This window comes from Saccopteryx leptura, chromosome X (assembly GCF_036850995.1).
Source record: "Saccopteryx leptura isolate mSacLep1 chromosome X, mSacLep1_pri_phased_curated, whole genome shotgun sequence".
Lineage (NCBI taxonomy): Eukaryota > Metazoa > Chordata > Mammalia > Chiroptera > Emballonuridae > Saccopteryx > Saccopteryx leptura.
In genome coordinates, this window is record NC_089516.1 from 96110598 (window position 1) to 96127682 (window position 17085).

Consider the following 17085-nt stretch of genomic DNA (forward strand, 5'->3'; position numbering starts at 1 on the left):
TTATTTTACAATGCTTCCTTTCTTTATACAAAAGATGCCCACCTTGGGTGTGTACACATATATTTTTTCAGTGGTTTACTATTAACTTATTTCTAAATATATTAATGTCACTACATGCAATAGTTTCCTTTTAACAGCTTTTTATTTTATTTACCTTCGTGTGACTAACTTCCACCTGCTAAAAGGGTCAGGTTGTGCCTACTCTCTGAAATTGAATAGGGTTGAAATCACATAGGAAAAAAATGTTTTATTGCCATTTCAACACATGTTAATAGATACAGTGATGCCTAATTTGCCATTATCTTCAAAATGCTGTGCAGTGCTGTTGTCAAAGACCAGACAGTCACTGTTCATAATGGCTGTTTCAGTTCCCTCCTGAAGAGATCGTGGAGTGGCTTCCCAGATCAATTGCTGTCTGTGACCATTTGGTTCAAGTCAATAAGTGAAATTTTCAGCTTGCTTGCTTGTTCCTATCAGCTGTACAATGGCAAAATACTGCTGGTGCCCACCATAATTTTCCTGTTTCTTCAAGACTATCATGAAATGAAAGCCATAACAGGCCTGCATCATAACCCAGTCCATGACACCAGAAAGATTGATGCCTATAGGAAAGCAAAGTACTTTCTCTCCCTGCTGATCATTCATGTGAGAAATGACATCATTCAAAGTACCTTGCCACTGACAGACATTACCAGGACATGGACAGGAGCAAGGCTGAAAGCCACAGATACCTTTCTGGTCTGCTTTTTCCGTGTGTGGCAGAGTTATCTGATAGCCAAAAGCAGCATATTTACATGTAGCAAGTACCAAATTGGCCTCTTTCTCCATAATTACCAAGTTGCAAATAAATACCGATGGGCTCTGGCAGGTTGGTAAACTGTGTTTTGGATGACAATTGCTCTGACAGTCAAGAATGGGTCCTACTCACACGTGCTCCGTCGCCCCAATCCTTGCCACCTTGAGAAGCACCACCACCTCCGTGCTGACAGTGACCAAACACTCTGGGTCTTTGTTGCCATGCAGTAGCCGCCACCACATGGTGGCTGGAGAATAAGAGCCGCAAAATGGCTGCCATTGCCTGGGTCACTAAGGGTCTGCCTTAGCGGTTGAGCCCTTGTTGCCAGGCTTCCATAGAAACCCTTAGAAACTCTGCTACTTCCGGATGCTGGAAGCACCCTCCCTGCCTCCCCCATGTGTGTCTTTCATTCTGATGAATTGATTAGTTCTAACAGTTTTTTTTTTTTTAATGCAGTCTTTAGGACTTTTAATATATTAGATTAGGCCATTTGAAACAAAGATAATTTTAGTTCTTTCTTTCTGATTTGGGATGCCTTTTAAATCTCTTTCTTGCCTGAATTCTCTGGCTAAGACTTCTATTAATAGGTTGAGTAACAGTGGTGAGAATGTACTCCCTTGTCTTTTTCCTGTTCTTAGAAGAAAAGTTTTCAACCATTTACATTTTATTACAATATTAGATGTGGACTTATCACATATACCCTTCATTATGTTGAACTATGATCGTTATATAACCAGTGTGTTAAAATTTTTATTCTGGCCCTGGCCAGTTGGCTCAATGATAGAGCATCGGCCTGGCGTGTGGAAGTCCCGGGTTTGATTCCTGGCCAGGGCACACAGGAGAAGCGCCCATCTGTTTCTCCACCCCTCCCCCTCTCCTTCCTCTCTGTCTCTCTCTTCCCCTCCCGCAGCCAAGGCTCCACTGGAGCAAAGATGGCCCGGGCGCTGAGGATGGCTCCATGGCCTCGGCCTCAGGTGCTAGAATGGCTCCAGAAACAAGGGAGCAATACCCCAAATCGACAGAGCTTGCCCCCTAGTGGGCTTGCCGGATGGATCCCAGTCAGGTCAGGTGCATGCAAGACTCTGTCTCTCTGTCTCCCTGCTTCTCACTTAAGAAAAAAAAAAGTTTTATTACGAAAGAACGTTGAATTTTGTCAAATGCATTTTTTGCATTTACTGAGATGATCATATGATTTTTCTGTTATTCTAATAATGTGATGTATCACACTTATTTATGTGTGTATGTTGAACCATTCTTGCATCCCAGGGATAAATCTCACTTGATCCTGGTGATGTAAGTTCAGCTAGCAGCATGCAGGTGCATGTGTGCAGGGGCTACTTGTAGTCAAATTCAGCAGTGCAGGCCAGTGATGGCAGATGGGGACAGATCTGTGTCCACAGCGACTGTGAGGGCCATGGCTATCAGTATGTACTTGTGCTGCTGCAGGGGTTCACCATGGACTTGTGCACCACAGTATTAGCTGGTAATGGGATTTCAAACCAGCCCCGTGCAGGTTCATAACTATAGAGGCTAGAAACGGGCACACACAATGGTGGAGGCCAATGACAGATGTCAATGGATGAATACAGGCCCACCAGCAACTCTGGCTGTCATATGCACTTATGCTAACCAGCAGCATGCACAAGGCAGTAGGGGTTGGATGTGGGCATCTAGGCTATTGTCTTCTATATACTCAGTACAGGGTCTGGGCCTAGCTACAGGTATGGACACCGGGCTATTGTGGCAGTAGGGAAAAGAGAGAAGGAAGGAACTCAGGCATCTGATATCTGCAAGTGCAAAAAAATCTGTGGGCTGAAAACTTCAGTGATGAGATTTGCAGGGGGTCTGTGGGTGTCTGTTTTGTTTCTTGGTTTCCTCAGTGTCAAAATCTGTTGGATTCTTTTGTGGAGCAGTCTCTGGGGGTCTGTGAGGAGGTACTCAATAAGAAAAGCTGGGGCCCTGGCCGGTTGGCTCAGTGGTAGAGCGTTGGCCTGGCTTGCAGGAGTCCCGGGTTCAATTCCCGGCCAGGGCACACAGGAGAAGCGCCCATCTGCTTCTCCACCCCTCCCCCTCTCCTTCCTCTCTGTCTCTCTCTTCCCCTCCCACAGCCAAGGCTCCATTGGAGCAAAGATGGCCCGGGCGCTGAGGATGGCTCTGTGGCCTCTGCCTCAGGCGCTAGGATGGCTCTGGATGCAACAGAGCGACACCCCAGATGGGCAGAGCATCGCCCCCTGGTGGGCATGCCGGGTGGATCCTGGTTGGGTACATGCGGGAGTCTGTCTGACTGCCTCCCCGTTTCCAGCTTTGGAAAAATGAAAAAAAAAAAAAAAAAAAAAAAGGAAAGCTGGTGGTGGGTGGGTTCTGTAGCATCTGCAAGTGTTTTTTGTGGTCTTCAGTAGCAAAGGCTGCTGAGATTTTCTGCATACAGGCCAGTAGGAGCCATGACCTCTTCCACTGTACCCTGTTTCTAGCCATCTATCAAGGTCTCAGCTTTGATAGTCTCTGCGTGGGTAAACTGAAGTGGGTCCTTTGTTCAGTACCCCGAAGGACTGGGGAAACTCGTCACTCATCCACTCTTCTTTTTTCAGTGAAGGGAAGTCTCCTGGGTTGAGGAGTTCCCTCCTGGAATTTAGCAGTGACATCTGGGGGATGGAAAGATGCAGGCCAAATGAAACTATTCTTTCTATGGTTTCGTGAGGCTATTCTCAAGTTCTTTTGCTTCACTGTGTTACTGAAGCTTCTTAAGTAAACTGCTGAGCTTCTCCACAGCTATTTTTGTTTGTAGGTAACTAATTGTTCTTTGTGTGAGCTTCTCTTATTCTACCATCTTGGCACCATTATTCCTCTACTCTGTCATAAATATCTGTCAAGATAATTACTCTGGGTCCTGTGGCAGTTTGGGTTTCCAGGACAAAGGCAAGGATACTGGGACCTCTTTGTTTTGATTTCCATTGCCTCAGTCACAACATTGTACACACACAGACACACACAATGTTCTGAAAGATAACAAGTCTATTGGGTCAGGAAAAAAGGCTAACATAGCCGAGGAAAGTAGCCAGAGAAGCAGCTTAGTGCTTGTTCCCAGAGCTCTAAGTTCCCTGTGATGGCTGTGAGCACGAGATCTTCACTGTACATATAGGGACCTTGCATCACAGGAGAAGAATCTAAACATTGTGCAATGCATAGGTCAGCTGGCACATCTGCCCCTCCTCCAGAAAGAATGAGAGATTTCATCTTTATTCTGGAATATAAATAAATTTTCTCCAGTTTGCTGAGGTGAAGACTTTCAGAATTTACCTTGAAATATAAGCAAGCAGATATCTTCTGAGACTTTGTCTCTAAATTTCTTCAAAGTTGTACATTATCTCTAGCTTTCAAGGAATATTTGCTGTATAACCATCTTTTTTTATTTTATTTATTTTTATTTTTTATTTTTTAATTTTTTAATTTTTTTTTATTTATTCATTTTAGAGAGGAGAGGGAGAGACAGGGAGAGAGAGAGAGAGGAGAGAGAGAGAGAGAGAGAAGGGGGGGAGGAGCTGGAAGCATCAACTCCCATATGTGCCTTGACCAGGCAAGCCCAGGGTTTTGAACCGGTGACCTCAGCATTACCAGGTTGACGCTTTATCCACTGTGCCACCGCAGGTCAGGCTGTATAACCATCTTATCAGAGCTCCTTGTTCTGATGAGATTATAAAAAACTCATAAAAACTATTATGTTGAGTGAAATAAGCAAGGCAGAGAAAGAAAAATAGCATATGACCTCACTCATTTGAGGAATCCAAGGAACAGTGAGAACTGAGGAACGGCATTGAGACAGAAGAGGGATCAAAGGGACCAGAGGAAAAGAGGACAGAGGGAAAGGGGATGACAGGATGGGATAAACCTGAAGGGAAGGGGGGAGGGCCCTGTAAGGAGGGGGGGCAAGGGAGATGTTGAGGGGATTATAGGGGAGGGGGGATGCATTTGGGGTGACCCTAGAATCTATGTAAACACAATTAATAAAAAATCTGTTTTTCAAAAAATAAAATAAAATAAATAAAAATACTACTGGAAAAATGTGTCCCAGCACAAATGAGATTGAATCAGGAGAATTACGTTGAGTGGCCCAAACTTCACCTTCTACCTCTGGTAATTTTCCTATGTGAGGTTGCTTGCTTATTTTCCAACTTATACTTCTTATCAAATCACCCACTTCACCATATTTCCCAGAAGGTAAGAACTGTAGACTCTTTCTGAGAATGGATGCCAGACAGAGGACAGGAACGGATTACCAAGTGTATCATCTATGTTAGAATTGTACTGGAATTGCTATCATGGGGAATTTACTGCATTTCAGTTAAACTGGAGTTTAGGGACTATTATAATTTGAAAATATTCTTATTATAGTTGATATTAGAAAATCCTAAACCTATAGCAGTTTCTAAAGAAATCTGAAATTCATGCCAATCTATATGAGTTTCAAAAATGCAGGAGAGCTTCTAGCCCAGGAGGTGCCTTTAAATGAATTAAAAATAGGTGATGTCCACTTTGTAATTACCACTTGGTGAATGAATCTCTGTGGACTTCAGTCCTCTCTTGTGCCTTTAAATTGGCACCCTAGGAAATTCATGCTTGAAGTTCTTGCCCAAATCATCATAATTAAAAATGGCATATAAATTTGAAATATCTTGAATCTTTAGATACTTTTATTGATTTATGTTTTCAGGTAGCCATGGGAATCACAAGATATAAAAATCTAGCTTTTTTGTTTTCTTTAGGTATAATTCTTTATCTTCAGTTTTTTTAATAGCTTTTAAAAGTTTGGAGTCACTGAACAACCTAAGGTTTGATTCTGAGCTGTATGCATTTATAGAGCTTCTCTGCTCTACTGGACTTCTCTAGCCAAAGGATATTGGCCCTCTTGGGATGGGAGTGAATATAAACCTGCCAGACTTGGCTCATCAAACTCAGAATTGAAATGGACTTTTTTAAAGTCCATAACTATGAAATATTTGGAAGAGCTATAAGTCCATAAAACAATGGATGGGTTGTATTTTCACCCATGGGGATAAGTTCTTTTCTCCATATCTGATAAAGGTTTTCATGCAATGAATAACTGGAATTCACTGCAATGTGAACCTCTTTGAAATGTTTTCTTTCATTTTATTTTTCAGCCTTTGATCAAAGCCAATTCACAGAAGACATTTTAAATTTTGGGGAATTTTGAAATAGGTGGCAATCAGATCAGAATCAAACACATTAGCAGTTATACATGTTTCATATTTCACCAGAGGATATATTCAGTGTTAAACTAGTATTCTCTTTCAAGTCAAATTTCACTCAAGTATTTTTACATGACAACTTTAGATTGGCAGACGAATAGTTCAGCTTATAGTACAAGTGTTTTTGGAAACCCTTGAAAATGCCCCCATAGAATTAGTTATATCTTTTTTTTCAAATGTCAATGGCTATTGAACTATAGCAAGAAAATGATTAATTAAATATATAAGCCAAACACTATCTGACATCTATTGGTGTCAATAAAATTAAAGTCAATTTTAACATAGAAGATTAGATAGAATTTCCTGATTACAATAGGTAGTTTTCTCTAAATAAAGTGTAGACAAGTATTTCATCTATCAAGTAACTGCAATCATTTTGGATAATTCAGCAGTTCTTTGTCCATCATTTATTTTTGTTTGTGGTAACTTTCTCTGTTTTTATGCTGCCTTCCTGATGTCTCCAACTTACTTCAGATATGTTCTTCTTAATAATTTTACTGTTTTCTGTATGATTCCATTTAACTGTATTTCAATAATTGTGTATATATGTTAATTTTTCACCTTAATAAGATTGTGAACTTGTTGCTCACTGAAATCTGGAACCATGTATGGGAGGTTTTTCATCTGTTTGTCTTCTTGTTCGTTTTGTTATGCCTCACTCAGCACACTGGAATACATATCGTAACATAGGAAATCAATAAATGCTTATTAAATAATTGACTAGCTGAAGTCTAAACTTTACTTTGCCTCAAATAACAATTAATGTTTTCGAAAATTCAAAGAACAAGTAAGCAGATATAGATACTACCCAGAGAAAAGTTTTTAGTCAACTGTGGAAATGACAATGAATGAAAAATCAGTCCTAATATTCTTTTTATATAGTTCTGAGTTATTTGAAAACAACCATATTATATTTAACAGTAGAAGATAACAATGATAATGTAAGAAAATAATTTCATATTTTTTTCTTCTGTAAAGTTTCATGAAACACGAATGAATGGTTTATTTATAACCACAAGCAAAACATGGGTACTAGTACTAGTTCTAAGTATACACTGTAGGGTAAACAGTGTTTAGAGGGTAAACAAAGGTGGTTGTGATATCACCAATAAGGTCTTCATTTTATTTTCAAAGACTTGAATATAAATTCATCCTTTTATTCCACATAGATCTATTCAAAGAGTATGAGTCTGGTAGGTTTTGGTCAAATTTAATGCAAATACTAAGACTTTTTATATAGCTATACTAAAATGTTTCTTAAATTATTCACATAGAACTTGCTTTCAAATCATTGCATAGGTCACCCAAAACACTCCTACTATTTTATAACCAGACATAGTGCTATTTCAAGCTTGATAATTCATACCTTTGAAAAGACATTCCATTATAACTTTTTTTTTCAATTATATAAACCCTCAAATGACAATGATGACATCACAAATATTACTATAAAAATGTTCAATGGATTTATAAGGAATCTAAAGGAGAGATTATGAAATCTGTTAATAACCAAAGCATCTTGGAACAAAGGTCCATACTCTAAAAGGTGTAGGGAAAAATTTGTGTTTCACTGGAAAAGGATGCATTGTCTAGTACTCATTTCTGAGTTAATCTGACTCTGATTCAATGAAAGTTATATTACATCTATGGGAATTACAGATAACTGATAAAATGAAAATAGTTCCTATCTATGGAAATACAAGTTCTGTTCAGAGATTTAATTTGAATCCATTCTCTAATGTGCACAGCCAGTTTTGCCTCTATTTGTCAATTCATTCCAATATTAATTTATAAATGTGTCTCTCCTTTTGATTCTCCTTTGAATAGGTTATTACATATTACTAGTTTCCTCATTAATGGCTTACACAGTATCTTTACAAGTTGTTATGTCATATCTATATGAGATTCATGATATCGTTTTTGTGAAAATTATCCTTCAACAAGAGGACTACTGTAAAAGTAACAATAAAATTGGTTATGTTATGATTGTTGAAATATATTATTAAATGAAGTGTGGAAGAAAAATACATATTTAAAGGAGAGAGACATCACTGTATTCAAGAATATTTAAAGTATTTCTTAAGACAGGTGAGATCTTATATGAACACTGAAGAATACTTATAATTGTGAAGATGGTAATAGCATTCTTGATTAGTAGACAGACTGAATAAGGACATGCAAGCAAACTTTAGGTGTTGTTCATGGGGAATAAAAAAGATACGGAAAGTCAGATGATGGCCATGTTCCCATAAATAGAACTCAGGAGGCAGAGTATCAGATATAGGAATCAGAGCCGAGGTGTGGACATCAGAGTAAAGGGCATCTTCGAAGATACTTAGGAAAAGTTGGAGATCTTTTGAGGATATTGGTTTTTGTTTTTTGCATTAGCAGAAATAGAACTGATTACCAACCACTTCAGCTGTGAATGAATATGTGTCTGGCAAAGCCTTTCTTTCCTTGCTCTTCTACTGTATACTATAACCACTCCCAACAGCACAAACATGGAGAAAAAATTACATTGGAATGAAAACTTCTGGTTTAGTAATTTCAGCTTGATCCTACACAATTATGATAAATTTATTTTAAAAAATGGATATTCATTACAAATGATTTTGTGAATACCTTGTTTAGGACAGCACCTTTGGATTTATCCACAGCAGTGTGAATTAAACTTATGTTCTCCATATGTTGGATGTCATATTAAAGAAGAAAGGAAGCCCTCTATTTTAAAAAAGTTTTAATTCTATTTGAAGAAAACATTACCTCAAATCAGGCAAATTAATCATATTTCTGAATACTAATATGAACAGAAATCGACACTATGCCTGATACTAAATTCTGCACAGTGCTTGCTAATTAGTGTTATAAGTCAGATTGAAAGAATATTGTACAGAGAAATGTTGAAGGGACTAGATGATTTTGTTGCCATAGAATCCACATAATTTGGATATGAGCCATGATTTTTTCCCTGAATCTGGGGCACTCTGAGGAAGCTACTTCTCAACCACTCAATTTTCTCACTAATAATTGAGGTGATAAAGCCAGCTTCTCAGGTGTTCAAAATGCTAGATGAAGAATATTTGGTTCTAAAATTGATAGTTAACCTTTTAGTAAAATTAGATTTTTTCTGGAAAAATAATTTGCTTATTAACATAAAATTAGTTCAAACAAAGCAAGGAACAACCACACACAGGCTGATATATAGTGTTCTGATCTATGAAGGATTTAGTTTACTAATTTCTATTAATTTGTGTGTGCTTGTGTGTGTGTGCATGTTTGTATTAACATCTCTTATTTTGATTACATATGTATAAATACATATAAATCTTCTACACAGTGCTTTTTTCTCCCTTTTGCTCATGCATTCATAATTTCTACTTTGTCCTCTTAATATATGAGACCATCTTCCCTGCAAATATTACTGAAAGAAATTGTGGAGCATTATTTTTAGCAGTGCACCTGAGATAAGTAATTTTAACTTCTCTAACAAAATATGGTGATCTAACAAAGACACAGACTTTTTTATTTTTCTAAGGACTTTATTTTGTGTTGGCTATAATGACCTAAAGGATTCTTCACCTCTTCTGCCATTTATGCAAACTCTCATTTATTTCACTGCCAAATAAATATTTTCTGTCTTCTCTTTTTCTTATATAACAATTCTCTATCAAGTGCCAGCTGACTGACTGCTGCCCTCAATTCACTTAACAATTACTAGTTCTCTTGTTAAATATAATAAACCCTTCTATATTTCTCAATGTTTATAATCATTCCCATTTTCCCCAGGAACATGCACATTTCTTGAATATGATGGCATTTTACTTTTCTCATACTCCTATTCTATTCTCTTGTCACTCCCTCTTTATGGCTTCTGTTTATATCTCTTCAATGTATAACCTAACTGAGTATGCCCTAAACTCCATACTCAGCCCACTGTTGTTTGTGCTTCTTATGGCTTCATTCTGGCTCCATACAGGTAACTCCTAAATCAACTTATGTATGAACTCTTTTTTTTTGTGACAGAGACAGAGAGAGGGACAGATAGGGACAGATAGACAAGGAGGGAGAGAGAGGAGAAGCATCAATTCTTTGTTGCGGCACCTTACTTGTTTATTGATTACTTTCTCATATGTGCCTTGACTGTAGGGCTACAGCAGACTGAGCAACCCCTTGCTCAAGCCAGTGACCTTGGCTCAAGCTGGTGAGCCTTACTCAAACCAGATGAGCCCACGCTCAAGCTGGCAACCTTGGGGTTTTGAACCTGGGTCCTCTGCATCCCAGTCTGACGCTCTATCCATTGCACCACCGACTGGTCAGGCTGTATAAACTCTTAAATAGTACTGTACAGGACATAGCCTAATGAATGTCACATTGACATCTCCAATTCAAAGCATCTGAAACTGAAATCAACTTTTCCATAACTTTCCACGTTTTATCTATACTATATCTGTCACGTTTTCAATCTTCCAGGTTAGACAATTTGATATATATTCTTAACACATTTATCATCTTCTGTGTACAATGTCTCACTGAGTTATCTAAATTTTTTCTCTTAAATCTCTCTCAGATTTTTTTCTTTTCCATTTTTTTATAGTACCCACCCTAATACAGCCTTTTGCCCAGATGATTGTAATGCCTTCCTAGCACTGATAACTCACCATCTATCTTGTACTCTGTCCTGTCCAACTGGTCCTCCCAAAGTGTTATTTTAATGCCAGCTCTGCCTGTTTTTATGCCTATTATTTAAGAACCTTAATATGAAATTTTATTTTCTTTCTTTAAAATAATCCCCACATTCTTTTGAGCTGAGAGCATGAGAAAAAATTACCTAAATGATTGAGTATCTTAATTACTTGGTTTCCAAGTGATTATTTTGCTGTTCTATCTTTGTATGCTCTAGTACCCTAATTCTAATTTTTTTCATACATATCAAAGCATTGTCAGCTATCAGAAATGGGTCTAAAATGAATTTTGCTTCATTCCATCTCTATTCTTAGATATGCTCCAGAGACGCAGAAGGTGCTAACTAGCAGAGCATCATCAGCTCGCCAGCAGAGGGAGATGAACAACTACATGTTCTCTCTGTCATCAGAACAGTACTTTAGTGCTCAGCAAGTGTATTTTCACAATTGTTTGCTTACATCTATTTATAACATTAACCTGTGCCACGCTAGCATTGTTCTGTATCTATCTAGTGCTAGGATATGCCACTTCTTTTGTGAGAGATTAATACTGTATAAAAGAATTTCAATGTCATGAAGGGTCCATTAGTGTTACATTCTATAGGATTTAATTTGAGTAAATCCAATTATATTTGCCAATGAGACTACTAAAGTTTAATATCCTCTTTAATGAACATTAAGATACACTCCAAAACAAACTGAACAAGTCTTTCTGCCCCAGAGGTCTTTGGGGATTCATGTAGTTAATTGACTGATGCAGAATTAAGACCAGATGTGTATTATTTCTTTGATTTCCAGGAACCTCTGAAGTAAGCTAATATTGAGGATAGAGTAGAAATTATTGCTGATCATCTGGGAGGGCCAGAGGAAATAAGGAAGTTTCATTCATGACGGAAGTATCATTTAGGATAGGCTGGCTTGTTTGTGAGGGCACAGTATCAAATGGCAAATATTTGAGTGTTTTTTGTCTTGTTGGAGTGTGGCACTAATTAGAGTGAACTGTATACTTGTTTAAATTTTTGATTTGTCATCAAGATCCAAACACACATTTCTGTTTTACATAATCTTTTTTGTGCAAAGTATCGTTTCGGGAAAACAATGAAATTTAGTTCTTTCAGTTAACTCATACGTTAGCTACCCATAGGAAAATGTTACCAAACAAACAAAATCTTGAAGACATACTTAAATAGGTATGGTAGGGGTGTATTGGCTGGAGATTGGATTACTTAATGAAGTAATTTAAATATGTTTTTGATGTACTATGACATCATTGTAAGTTTATATACTTGAGTTATTGATCATTTTATACTTAACAAGTACCCTGAGTTTTAACAATAAAATATACTAACTTTCGCCCTGGCCGGTTGGCTCAGTGGTAGAGCGTCGGCCTAGCGTGCGGAGGACCCGGGTTCGATTCCCGGCCAGGGCACACAGGAGAAGCGCCCATTTGCTTCTCCACCCCTCCGCCGCGCTTTCCTCTCTGTCTCTCTCTTCCCCTCCCGCAGCCAAGGCTCCATTGGAGCAAAGATGGCCCGGGCGCTGGGGATGGCTCTGTGGCCTCTGCCTCAGGCGCTAGAGTGGCTCTGGTCGCAACATGGCGGCGCCCAGGATGGGCAGAGCATCGCCCCTGGTGGGTGTGCCGGGTGGATCCCGGTCGGGTGCATGCGGGAGTCTGTCTGACTGTCTCTCCCTGTTTCCAGCTTCAGAAAAATGAAAAAAAAAAAAAAAAATATATATATATATATATATATATATATATATACTAACTTTCTATTATATAATCCAATATTTTGTGACAGAAACAAAGAGACAGAGAGAGGGACAGATAAGGACAGACAGGCAGGAAGGGAGAAAGATGAGAAGCATCAGTTCTTTGCGGCTCCTAAGTTGTTCATTGATTAGTTTCTCATATGTGCCTTGATTGGGGAGGCTACAGCAGAGCGAGGGACCCCTTGCTCAAGCCAGTGAGCTTGTGCTCAAGCCAGCGACAACATGCTCAAGCTGGTAAGCTCATGCTCAAGCTGGATGAGCCCATGCTCACTCAAGGCGGCGACCTCGGGGTTTCAAACCTGGGTCCTCTGCATCCCAATCCGACGCTCTATTCACTGCACCATCGCCTGGTCAGGCTATTATATAATCCATTTAAGGTTTTTGTTTTTTTTTAAAGAAAATAACCCAAGTCAATTCACCTAACAATCATTTCTTCATTTTTTGTATTACATACTATGTGCCATTTAATAGCTCTGTGTGTGTGTGTATTCTGTAAAACAAAAAGGAAGTCAAATAATATTAAAATAATTTAATTAGCTATCTGACTATGAGTATTGCTCAATACTGATTCTGCTCTTTTAGGATACTTTGGATGAAATAGCACAGCATTAGCTACTAAAGTATATTAAGTTTATTTGAAATGCAATTTCTGAAAAAAATCATAAATATGGTACAAATTAATATAATATATAGGCACCACAATTTTCTACTTAAAATGTCAAATTGTATTGAGTATTTTATAATTCCAAGAAATTCTGCTTTTATACAGTATGATGTATAAGAACTTGACCACAGTATTTAGAATAGTGAGATTATTTCTGCTCTTCTATATTAATGATATTAGTTTAAGTTGCTGTTTTAGTTGATATTATAAGTGCTAAGTGTGAGCTAGTATGTTGTAATGTAAGCCAAAGTAAAGCAAAAAAAAAAATGATATTAAATTGGTATTCTCTGAATACTAAAAACAGATATATAAACCAGTCTGTTCCTGAAGAACACCTTTACTTAATGGTTAGTTAAAGGCAGCAATTGCTGAGATAAACTAGAAATAATTGCAAAGTTAGCTTGTCATTGCTATGTTGCTAATGTAAATTTGACAGATGGAGAAAGGGTCAACATGTTATAATTTTGTTTGAGCTTTCCCAATTTACTTTATCTTTTTAACTTTATTTTCTAAAGTAATTTATTGCAGATTAGTTTTTTTTTTTTTTTGAAGGGATACTCAGTATTTATTTTTACAAATGAAAAATTTACAGGTCAAGATTATTTAGCTAAGATTTTTTTTACCAATTCAACTTTTATAATTATTGTGACAAAGTAAGACATGGACATGGTTAGACTTTAAATTATATAAATTGTTTTATGTACTGACAACTCACTTAAAATCACAAATCTCTAAAATATGAAATGCTAACTATAGTACTTTATTAGAAAATTTAAAACAACATAATGGCTAGGAAGCTATTAGGAGTACATATAATCATGTCAGGTAGGCCATTATTTCATAATAAGACATTACATTACCTTATTCAATCTCGCTGAAGTACAGTTTTCTTTAAAATAACTGCCTCTTTATCATCTCTTCTAGAATGACTTAGAAGCATTTCAAATTCACATATCTGAAATTGGAATCATCTCAGCAGTTTCCATACCTCTTCTTTTATTTATTATTTTTGTTGTTCTTATTGTTTTTTCCAAACCGTTGTGTCTAGGGCTGACTTTCAATAGATTGCAACGAGGGAGCTGCTTTGCTACATAGGAAACCCCAAACCATACCTCTTCTTAAAAGGCTTTTCTTATTGTGTAATCACTAGATTTCTAAGCCAAAAACTTGGGAAAAACCCTTGTTGCCTCTTCTAATGCATCTCTGTACCCAGTCTGTGATTTTCTAGTGATACTTTTTTGTGATGTCTTTGTCTTACAACAGATTAGTTTTGCTTCACAAAACAAGAACATTTTCTCCAAATCATCACATTGTAACATATATAAATGTCAAATCACTATGTTGTACATCTGAGACTAATATAATATTGTATGCCAAATATACTTTGATAAAAAATTATCTAAATAGTAAATGCTAATAAAGAAAGTGATAGCAAGTTTCAATGCACTTTTGATTTGGGGTTTCTGTTTAAATCTGGACTATATTAAAGTCATAGATTGGACTTTTCTTAATTTGATCAGTCATTATTTGTAACATTTCATTAATAACCTTCATGGTAATTAGCTATCAGTACAACCTGAGCATCAACTTCTTGGAAAAGATGCTGTAAATAACCTATGAAGGTGCACCAGGTTATTCCTGCCACACTGTATTAGAAAGCATTGTGGAGACAGCCCAATGGCAACACACTAAACGTTTCCCATTCTAGTCTCTACCTTTTATAGACTCTTTATCCACTTTTATTCTTATTTTTTTATTTTGTAAAGAATCATTTATTTGTATTCTTTTACTTTTTTTATTTTTTAACAGAGACAGAGAGTCAGAGAGAGGGACAGATAGGAACAGACAGACAGGAAGGGACAGAGATGAGAAGCATCAGTTCTTCATTGTGGCACCTTAGCTATTCACTGATTATTTTTTCATATATGTCTTGATTGGGGGGGCTACAGCAGAGTGAGTTACCCCTTGCTCAAGCCAGCGACCTTGAACTCAAGCCAGTGACCATGGGATTATGTCTATGACCCCATGTCCAAGCCAGTGACCCCATGGCTCAAGCTGGCAACCTCAGGGTTTCGGTTTCAAATCTGGGTCCTCCACGTCCCAGTCTGATGCTCTATCCACTGTGCCAGGTCAGGCTATCCTTAACTACTTATTGCCCTTCAATATACTGGTCCTCTTTTTATTCATTTTACAAGTATTTTGTCTCATTCCAAATAAAGCAGAGCCATGTTTGGATATGTTTACCTTCTTATCTTAGTTACCTAAAATACTCTCTATTTAAGAGGATACAGTAGAAAAAAAATATGACCAAAAGAGGGTGTAATTTAAGGGATATATTAGATATAATAATCAAAATGTCCATTTGTAGTAGCTTAAATAAGAGTATTTTTTTCCAAATAATAACAGGTCAGAGATTAAGAACTTGATACTCCTCTTGAGAGGTTAAGGCTTTGAATAGTTTTTTGAATTTCTCTCAGAATTCCTCTCCTTGCCAAAATATGGACATGATGGCTGTATCTATTACATTCTCTAAACTGTACTGAAAGGTAGGAGAGAGGAAATGACACAAAGCAGGATTTCTTCCTCCATGCCCAACTTGTATTAAGGAAAAAATTGTCAAAAGTCCTGCTTCCCCAGAAAACTTCTCATTATATTTTATTTGTCAGAACTGGATCGCATGCCCATAACTAATCTATGAATGACACCACTGTCTCTGATATTAAGGGATTTCCATCTGATACATTTGAGGAAGAAAAACACAAATGTCTCTTAGGTACACAGCCAACTCTATTTGATCCAGAAAGCATGGGAGAATGTGGATACACACACACGCACACGCACACATAATTTTATCCACTTGCTTCAACATTTCTTTTCTATTCTTAAAAACTCCAAATCTTCTGAGTCAATGTTTATAGACCAAAGTAGGTGGTTAAGTGAATATTTATTAAATGAGTTTAAGGCAACACATGATGTATCAATCTACTTCAAGTTTATCTGTAGAGCTTATCTTCTAAGATATTAGCATTATCTAAAACTTGATTTGTCAAGCATCAAGATTTAGATATTGTTATTGTTGTAATGAAGGTAATAAGACATGTTCGTGGTCTGAGTGTAGACTTTTAAAACTTTTACTTAATTGTGGGTATTAAAGACTTTATTCAGAAAGAACATGTTTCCTTTCGACTAGAATGTAATAGCTTTAAAAAAGGGTGGAAAGGGGTTCCAGCCGCCGGTGGAATTCAAATAATTTAACAACCAGTTCTCTGTCCTAATGACCATTTAAGTATATTAAAAAAAAGATGTACTGAAAGGTAGTTTATTATTTCAGGCGTTTAAAGTTTAAATAAGAATAAAAGAGGTACACAAAGCTAGATTATGTTATGGGTTTTAAAATATTAATAAAAATATATTAGTCTGGCCAGGCAGTGGCACAGTGGATAGAGTATCGAACATAGATGTGGAAGACCCAGGTTCAAAACCCGACGTTGCCAGCTTGAGGGCGGACTCACCAGCTTGAGCGTGGGGCCACTGGCTTGAGCATGGGATCATATACATGACCCCATACAAATCCAGGAAGTATAAAGAGTCACAAACTTAGATGAACCTTAAGAGGCCCACAATAAGGAACATCATAATTAAAATGCTAGAGATTAAGGACAAGGAGAAGAGAATTTTAAAAACAACAATAGAAAAAGCAGTCACCTACAAAGGAGCTTCCATAAGACTATTAACTAATTTCTCAACAGAAACTTTGCAGGCCAGAAAGATTGACAAGTAATATTCAAAATTATGTAAAGCAAGGACCTATAACTAAGCTTACTCTATGTGCAAAGGTATTATTTTGAATCAAAGTTTCCCACATAATAAAAAGCTTAAAATGTTTATCACCACCAAGCCAGTATTACA

General features: G+C 37.2%; 1 pseudogene; it reads right to left on the reverse strand.

The window, feature by feature from the left end:
- Nucleotides 1–258: 258 nt before the first annotated feature.
- LOC136385790 (E3 ubiquitin-protein ligase SIAH1-like) lies at nucleotides 259–828 on the reverse strand (annotated as a pseudogene).
- Nucleotides 829–17085: the final 16257 nt, after the last annotated feature.